Source organism: Cherax quadricarinatus, unplaced genomic scaffold (assembly GCF_038502225.1).
Source record: "Cherax quadricarinatus isolate ZL_2023a unplaced genomic scaffold, ASM3850222v1 Contig205, whole genome shotgun sequence".
In the NCBI taxonomy this organism is placed as follows: Eukaryota; Metazoa; Arthropoda; class Malacostraca; order Decapoda; family Parastacidae; genus Cherax; species Cherax quadricarinatus.
In genome coordinates this window covers 235634-244612 of record NW_027195231.1, presented here as the reverse complement: position 1 = coordinate 244612, position 8979 = coordinate 235634, and the positions used below count along the sequence as shown (strand labels likewise).

Here is an 8979-nt window from a genome sequence, read left to right as displayed (position 1 = left end):
TTTTAGTCTTTTAATTTATTAAGAAGACCTAAATAAAGGATAAGACAGTATAATTACTTAAACAATTATCTCATTATTATCACACACTTGTATGTACCCTACCTTACATACACTATATGTAAATTGGAATCGCACCAATCCTCGAAAAATCAAAAATTTTTGTGCCCATTACACTTCTACATATGTTTATATAAAGATAAGCTGAACCTAAGCTAATGGGCTCATACCTCATTTATGAGAGTAATCTCTCTTTATAATTTTATTCTCACCTTATAAAATCATTTTTCTACATTCGCTCCTTTCAGGGACCCTCCTTTCCATTTCGTCACTCTCATGATTCTCAGCTTGAATTGGTCTTTAACTTAATCTTATATCATTCATCCCTCTATTTTCATCAAAAGAAAACCAATTACCATCTGAAGCCACCTTAAAATACTTCCTAATTCAAGCCCTAGGATCAGCCATTATCATCCTATCCTCAACATTAACATTCTTCATCCCTGGATTTTCCCTTTCATTTATCCCTGGATTTTCCCTTTCATTTATCTCCCTAGCTTTACTCCTTAAATTAGGAGCAGCCCCATTCCATTTTTGGTTTCCTCAAGAGGGTCTCAATTGAACCCAAATTATTATTCTCATAACAATTCAAAAACTCGCTCCTATATTTTTAACTTCCTATCTATCCATAGAACCTTACGCGTATACCTTTCTTTTCTTAGGGGGTTAACCTCCACTATTGTGGGAGCTCTAGGTGGAATTAACCAAACATCTCTCCGAAAAATTCTAGCCTACTCATCTATTAATCATATATCTTGAATACTTTTCGCTATACTTATTAATGAAACCTCCTGAATAATTTACTTTTTTATATATGCTTTAATCTCAACCTCAGTAGCCCTCTTCTTCTCATCACCCAAGCATACTTCTTCTTCCACCTAATCAACTCCAATCAGTTACCACTTCCTAAAATTATCTCAATAATAAACCTTTACTCCTTAGGAGGACTACCTCCATTTTCAGCTTTCATTCCCAAATGAATCATTACCCAAGAGATAATTTTAACATCCTCTTACTTTCAGTTTCTAATCCTTCTTCTTCTCTTCACTAGTAACTCTTTATTTTTACATTCGGCTTACTCTCTCCTCTATCTCAGTCTCCTATACTCAAATAAAATGAAGCATCTCCTAAAAAAAACTCAAAATCTTCTCCGCTCCTTTGTGATCATCCATTAATTTGTTTGGCCTTTTTATCCCATCTATACTTTTAATTATTAAATATTTTAAGTTAATTTAAACTAACATCCTTCAAAGCTGTCAAAAAAAGTAGAATCTTTTAAATCTTACCTTTATCTGATAAGAAAGTCTTACTTTATATTTAGATTTACAATCTAACGCCTTCAATCTCAGCCATCTTATCCTATAGATTACACAAAACTCAAGTTCCTTTTATGAACATAATATTTAATGGAACTCCATGTATTAACAGAACAAAATATTCTCCTATTTTACCTGAACAACAAGAATATGATGAATTTAAAAATAACACATGTTGCCTCAAAGAATATAAATATAAAGTATAACAGGCACTAAAAATGATAAATCCCCTACTCTAAATATAATCAACTTTCTTCATCTTACCACCCTATTGATCAAACTAATTTTGCCCATTAAATTCAAGGTAGGAGGAGCAGCTATATTACCTACAACCAATAAAAATCACCATAAACACATACTTGGTATAATATTCAATAAACCTTTCCTAATTATTAAACTCCGTCTACCTAAACGTTCATAAACTATATTTGCTAAAGAGAATAAACCTGAAGAACACAAACCATGACCCACCATCATTACCAAGGCTCTGTTTAATCCTCAACTTCTCATAACAACAAGGCTACCTAATACCAGTTCTATATGAGCCACTGAAGAATAAGCAATTAGGGATTTCGTATCCACTTGACGTAAATACATCAAACTAATAACAACTCCGCCTAAAATTCCCAAACTCATTCACACTCAACAAAATATTTTATTAACCTCCGAAAACACTCTTAAAATTCAGATTAAACTATAACCTCCTAACTTCAATAATACTCAAGCTAATACTATTGATCCAGCAACAGGAGCCTCCACATGAGCCTTAGGTAATCATAAATGAAATATAATTGAAGGTAATTTCACCATAAATGCAAATACAGAACAAAAATATCACGATACACTAACACTCTGATAATCACACCCAATAATAAGCCTATAATAAGCTTCCTATATTTTGATATAACCTTAATAAGGAAACTAACAAAGGTAATGAAGCAAACAAACTATAAAACAACATATAAATTCCAGCCTGAATTCGCTCAGGCTGGTAACCTCAACCTAAAATTAATACAAGTATAGGAATTAATGACCTTTCAAACCTAATGTAAAACATTAAATAATTAACTGACCTAAAAGTTAAAATAAAACTAACAATAAAATTAAATTCACTAACAAGAACCCAGAATAAAAATTTCTGACCTTCTTCATTATTGCTCTTCCATAAACTATTAACATAACAATTCAGACTCCTAACACAATCAAAATATAACTTAAATAATCAGCTCCTATTTTATAACCCATACAAAAAAGAAAAAATGAAAATAATGATTTATTATTAATCTTGTAAAACATATAACTAATAAACCAATTTGAATCAACCCTCAATTCATCACAAATCTTGTCAAAACTAAATTAAACACCAAAAATTTGAACATACTAAGATACCAAATCTCCTAACATAATGGTTTCCATGTAAGCGAACAATAGAAACTAATAAAGACAAACCTAAACCCCCCTCACACGCAACCATAACAAAAAAAAAACATTACAAACACCCCCTCTAAACCCGACCTGGCTATATAATTTCTCATCACCCCAAACACACATAATATAACAAATTCCAAGCCCAATAAAACATTTAACAAAGGCTTATGATTTGAAATAAACTCTCAAAATCCACAAAAAACTATAACTAACAACCTTAAACCTTCGATCCCTAATATCATCATCTACTTCTATTTTCTTTAAACTAATTTAGCCCACTCTTCACAAAACTTATGACTTCACCTTTACGTAAATCTCACCCATTATTTGAGCTCGCTAATTCTGCATTTGTTGATATACCAATTCCAAGAAATATTTAATTTTTTGGGAATTTTGGGTCTCTCTTAGGGTTGTGCTTAGTTGCTCAAATTGCAACCGGTTTATTCTTATCTATCCACTTCATTCACACATTGACCTGGCTTTTTTGAGTGTAGCACACATCTGTCGAGATGTAAATTACGGATGATTGTTCCGGACTATTCACGCAAACGGGGCTTTATTTTTCTTTACTTGCATCTACTCACACATTGGCTGAGGTATCTACTATGAATCATTTGTTCTCTTCCAAGCCTGAAGAGTTGGGGTTTTAATTTTATTTATAACAATAACGACGGCCTTCCTAGGTTATGTCCTACCCTGAGGGCAAATATCATTCTGAGGTGCCACAGTTATTACACACCTATTCTCAGCCAACCCTTACATTGGAACAGATTTGGTTCAATGAATTTGAGGAGGTTTTGCAGTAGATAATGCTACCTTAACCCGATTTTTTACATTCCACTTTCTCTTATCATTTCTAATTGCTGCATCAACACTCATTAATATTTTATTTATCCACCTCTCTGGAGCTAACAATCCCTTAGGAATGTCTTCTGCTATAGACAAAATCCCTTTCCATCCCTACTTTACATTTAAAGACATCGTAGGATTTCTAGTTATATACATAATTTTAGCTCTTCTAACCCTTTTGAATCCCTACCTTCTTGGAGACCCTGATAATTTCATTCCTGCTAATCCCTTAGTTACACCAGTTCACATTCAACCTGAATGATGCTTCTTATTTGCATATGCTATTCTACGCTCGATTCCAAACAAATTAATAGGAGTAATCACCCTAGTCTTATCAGTAGCAATTCTCTGACTCCTCCCCTTTACCTCTGTATCAAAATTTCAAGGTCTAACTTTTTATCCCTTAAGTTGAAATCCCCCAGGAGCAAGATGTTGGGTGCAGGAGCTGGAAGATTTTCTAGACAGTGCTCAATTTTTAACAGCTGTTCCTGGAATTGCTGGGATGTTGCATTCGGAGGCTTGTAGACTACCACAATGACTAGGTTTTGGTTCTCGATCTTTACTGCTAAAACTTCCACTACATCATTTGAGGCATTCAGCAGTTCTGTGCAAACAAGTGACTCTGCAATGTACAGGCCAACCCCCCCCCTTTTTCCTGTTCACTCTGTCGCATCTGTATAGGTTGTAACATGGGATCCATATTTCGTTGTCCAAGTGATCCTTTATGTGGGTCTCAGTGAAAGCCACGAACATTGCCTTCGCCTCTGCAAGCAATCCACGGATGGAAGGTATTTTGTTGTTTGTTGCTGACTTTAGACCCTATATATTTGCAAAGAGGAATGTCATCGGACTGGTGGTATTGTTGGTACTGGGGGGGGGGGTCCGGCATTAGTATCTGTATCTGTTGGTTTGGAGTGGAGGCCATCGACTGTGGTTCCACTCCAGGAATGACTGGATTTGGTGTACGATTTCTGCCATTTCCTGCCAGTTTTTTTCCTTCCTGGCACTAAAAAACCTCTCCCTCTTGAGTGGCTGTGGCTACCCAGGTTTTCTCATGGCCTGGATGTTTTGTATATTTTTGTCCCCTTTAGATGGTGTGCCTGGCAATTTAAGTTATAGCACAGTCTTTCCTGTACTGAAGAGGGGCACATTTCAGGATGAAAAAGTTTACAGGAAGGGAGTTTGCATTTTCCTGTTGACATATGGGCACGGCATTTTCTAGGGTGGTCATAGTTGCACATCCCATCTGTTTTTCCAGATTTCCCATGCCTGCAGATACCAAGTGCATAGTATGTGCACAGGCTTGGTTTCCGTTTGCCTTGGGTTTCTGTGACTGTGTTCCTTGTTGGTGCATGTTTACCTGTCTTATTCCTATCCTCCCTAGCACCAACAATGGAGCTCCCACCAGTTGTTTTTGGTAATATATCCTCACTATTGCTAGTGGAGTCCTCTTGTTTGCTATTTCCTGTGGTATTTCTAGTTTGCAATATTGGTATTATCTTATCTTTGACTACACTTTTTTCCCCACTACGGCTCCTGTCTCCCATGAGGTCATTTATATGCATTCCATCCTGCGTACAATTCCCGACTACCTGGGCAAAATCTCCAGCTTGATAAATTAGACACATGTATGGACTGATGAAGCCACTGTGTGGCGAAACGTTTCCTCAATAAAGATACCCAAGAGTTGCACATGTGTCTAATTTATCAACATGTCGGTTCTCTGAACCATTCATCTACATCTCCAGCTTCACCATTACTGTCTCCCAGGACAGCACCTCCATCTACACCATTACTGTCTCCCAGGACAGCACCTCCAGCTTCACCATTACTGTCTCCCAGGACAGCTCCTCCAGCTTCACCATTACTGTCTCCCAGGACAGCACCTCCATCTACACCATTACTGTCTCCCAGGACAGCACTATCAGCCCCACATTTACTGACTACCAGGACATCACCTCCAGCCTTACAGTTTCTGACTACATGACCAGCATCAAGGGCAGTACCATCCAGCCCAGACTTTTTATGTTCCCATCTGTTGTAGAAAGCTTCCAGGTTGTCTATGAAAGCAGCTTTGATATTATCCTCTTTTAATACCAATGTGATATTAGTCCACAGATTTATCTCATTTGGACATACCCAAAAACACTTCCCTGATTTAATACTTCTTGTAGCTAGTTCTTGGATATCTGCACAAGGGGCGTGACACCAATTTCCACAAAAATGACAATTTATCCATGTGGAAGCCCGTTTATTTGATTGATTGCAGACTACACAGAGCTTCATAATGATTTGAATGGTTGAATTATTGTAATTCTACTAGCAACCTCTTGAATACTCTATTAATAACCTCCTTAAAGTGAAGCTCTAGCTATTTGTATTTCTATTTCTAACTGTACTTGTATGTTAGGACAGCTTACTGGAGTACGCTCCTGTTTTTTATTTATTGTTTGTGTTTATAAGGGCGCCTACAACCCCATCATTCAGATTACCCTGATGCCTACACATCATGAAATGTCATATCATCAATTGTATCACTTATTTCCTTGGTGGCCGTATTCTGGTTTATAATTATTATTTGAGAAGCTTTTATATCAAAACGTCACATTACCTCACCAGCATTCCTACCTTCATCAATTTAGTAACAACACCCTCATCCTCCCCCAGATCATAGGTATGCAGAAATGCCCCTAATTTCTAATTATCTAAAATGACAGACAGATGTATAGGATTTAAGCTCCTACCAGGAAGGATTTCCTTCTTTTAGAAATGTCAACATGAGGATGCTTAGGACTTCAAGATAGAGCCTCTCCACTTACAGAACAATTAACGTATTTCCATGATCACGCAATATTTATTTTTATTCTCGTCACTACATTATTAGGTTACATTCTAGTTAATTCATCTCTAAACTCGTTTATTAACCGATTTCTACTTGAAAATCAAGAAATCGAAATAATCTGAACTATCCTCCCTGCCATTATCCTAATCTTTATTGCTATACCCTCTCTCCAGCTCCTCTACCTTCTAGACGAAATTAACAACTCAAGAATCACAATTAAAACTATCGGTCGTCAGTGATATTGATCTTATGAATGCTCAGATTTCCTAAATATTGAATTTGACTCTTACATGACATCTTTTGATAAAGACTTAAGTTCAAACTTTCGTCTTCTAGATGTTGATAATCGAGTTCCCATTCCCTTTAATACCCAAGTTCGTCTTATTATCTCAGCAGCGGATGTGATCAGCTCCTGAACAGTTCCCTCTCTAGGAGTAAAAGCTGATGCCATCCCAGGTCGGCTAAATCAAATTAGATTTTTAGTAAACCGACCTGAGTTATTCTACGGTCAATGTTCAGAGACCTGTGGGGCCAATCATAGATTTATGCCTATCTTAATCGAAAGAATTTCAGTAGACTCCTTCTTAAATTGAATTTCTAGAAATTCATAATTATTTATTTACTCATTTTTTTCCAACTCCAGATAACTTATAAAAGTTTAGGCCTTTTAAACCTATTACTCACCTTACTCTCTCATTACTACTGTTTACAGCTTGGTGAAGATACTACATTTAGCAATGCACAATTATGCCTGGACTCCACAGAACGTTTGCAGACTATGCATGCAATGTCTTCCCATACTATACAAGAACCTTGAATGAAACAATTCTGGATCATAGATTTACAGGGTTTTATAAGTCTCAATCATTCCCACATAATTCATTCCCATGAATGTAACTGCTAACATTTTAATGAGCTTATACCATATAACAAGGTAATGTTTATATGCACGAAATATACACAATGATCAATATATGTAAGAGTTTGGCACCGACAATCTCAGGCTCCCATTGTGGTGATTCAGTAAGCAACTAGTACTCCAGGATGGCAACTTCCTGCTCGGAAATGAGGAGAGCCAAATCTTGGGTGGTTAGGTACACACTGGGCAGGGAAATCAATACAACCTGTCAAGATGTCTCTGCAAGTATCAGCCATACCAGTGAGACTTACCAGTCAACACTCATGATTCTCAGAATGGTCAGGCACTTAAGCAATTCTTTCATCTTTAAGAAGAGGAAACCGAGACAACAAAAAGGGGTGCAAGGGACCACAAGGTAAATCCGTTGGTTCATTTTGTACACATAGCACACACAGGTTCAAATATATCACATACCTTCCTGGATTTCTCATGCAGCAAATGCTAACCTCTACCTTAATTCACAAATATGTGTACACTGACCCCACACTCTTGGTTCTGACCCAATGCCATCACAGTCAGATGACTGGTCAACAGCATTCAGTCTCACTGAGACTTCCCCACTGCAAAACATTAAGGTCACTGCAAGACGAAACGTATATTTACAAAGCATAAGTAGTCCATTTACACGATACATCTAGAGAGTATCAGCAAGGCACAGTACTCGCTCCCATTCAATTTCTAATCCTCATTTGTGACTTAGACAGAGATGTAATCCATAGTTCCATGTCTTCCTTTTTGGATGACACCTGGATCACCATGGCAGTGACCTCCATCGAAGACACTGCGAGACTCCAAGCGGACATCAACCAAATCTTTGAATTGGCCATTCAAAGCAATATGAAGTTCAATGAGGAGAAATTTCAACTACTACTCAGATATGGAAAACTTGAAGAAATTAAAAATGTGTCATGGTATACCACAAATTCTAACCATACAATAGAGCAGAAAAGTAATGTGAAGGACCTGGGAGTGATAATGTCAGAAAATCTCGCCTTCAAAGACCACAACAATGTATATCTACGTCTATCTTCCGCTAGGAAAATTATAGAATGGATAATGAGAACCTTCAAAACTAGAGACTACAAGCCCATGATGATTCTCTTCAAATCACTTGTGCTCTCTAGGCTGGAATACTGCTGTACACTAACGTCCCCTACAAGGCTGGCGACATTGTAGAGCTGGAGAGTGTACAAAGAACTTTCACTGCACACACAAGTGTGATAAGGCGCCTAAACTACCGGGAACGGTTGAAGGTCCTTGATCTGTATTCCCTGGAATGCAGGTGAAAGAGATACATGATAATATACACTTGGAAGGTCCTGGAGGGATTGGTATCAAACTTGCACAAGAAAATCACTCCATATGAAAGCAAAAGACTCGACAGGAGATGCAACATTCCCCCGATGAAAAGCAGGGGTGTCACGAGTACACTGAGAGACAACACAGTAAGTGTCCGGGGCCCAAGATTGTTCAATTGCCTCCCAGCATATATAAGGGGGATTACCAATAGACCCCTGGCTGTCTTCAAGAAGGCACTGGACAGGCACCTAAAGTCAGCACCTGACCAA

General features: G+C 37.4%; 2 pseudogenes; both read left to right on the top strand.

The window, feature by feature from the left end:
• The first annotated feature begins 1434 nt into the window (after positions 1–1434).
• Positions 1435–4062, top strand: LOC138851259 (cytochrome b-like; annotated as a pseudogene).
• A 2357-nt stretch (positions 4063–6419) lies between these two features.
• Positions 6420–7103, top strand: LOC138851258 (cytochrome c oxidase subunit 2-like; annotated as a pseudogene).
• The last annotated feature ends 1876 nt before the right edge of the window (positions 7104–8979 follow it).